We start from the raw sequence: 965 nt of genomic DNA, 5'->3' as shown, positions 1-965 counted from the left end.
TATTTAAGTGTTAAAATGTTTGAGGCGAATAAGAGATGTCTTAAATTGAGTAGGAAAGGAAGTGAAGCCAGATGTATGCTGATAATTTGTGACAAAATGGGAGGGTAAAGGGAATGAACAATCCCTGGGTGGAGCAAATGGTTAAGTACTCATCTACTAGCTGAAAGGTTGGTGCTTCAAACTCACCCAGAGGCACTTCAGAAGATAGGCCTGGCGATCTGTTTCCCAAAGGTCATAGCCTCGAAATCCCTATGGGACAGTTCTACTTTACACACATGGGGCCACCATGAATCAAAATCGACTCAACAGCAACTAACAATAACAACAAGGAAGTGGACGGCTTGATACAACTGGTGAGTAGTACTAAGACGGTAACAAGACACATTTAATGCTGAAGACATAGGATAAAGTAATGTAAAATGGATGAAACTGATTCCCTACTTCAAGGAAGTGGTGATGGGGTCTCTTTAGAACAAGACCCTTACAGGCAGAATTTCTTTCAAGACTTTTTATGCCCTTCAACACTTTAATGTCTTCAAGACTGTGGTGCTTTGGTGGAAGAAAGACCCTAGAATATTTTATGGAATGTGTGATGATGAAATTAGTCATTGGCTGTGGCAAAACAAGTCCATCTCATTCATTATTAAGAATTCATGCATTTCAACAATTTGCAGAGGAAATTTAATAAATGACTCAGGATAAATTTGGGTCACCAGCAGGTTGTATTCAGGACATTTTTCCCTCCAGGCTGAGTGAGAATTCCAAGAACGTATTTAATAATGGGCGGCATCAACCAGCCATTCCCTGGGTCTGTATTGCCTCCCTAAGTACTGAAGTTAATGGCATTATGAGCAATGAATTTTCTCAAATATCCCTTACCTCTACCCAGAACATATTAAAAGGAATCACTAATATCTTTAGTTGTTTAACTCAAACAACAAATATTTATTGATACAATAAAGCCA

The sequence above is a fragment of the Elephas maximus genome, chromosome 4 (genome assembly GCF_024166365.1).
Source record: "Elephas maximus indicus isolate mEleMax1 chromosome 4, mEleMax1 primary haplotype, whole genome shotgun sequence".
Classification (NCBI taxonomy): domain Eukaryota; kingdom Metazoa; phylum Chordata; class Mammalia; order Proboscidea; family Elephantidae; genus Elephas; species Elephas maximus.
This window is presented reverse-complemented; position numbering follows the sequence as displayed.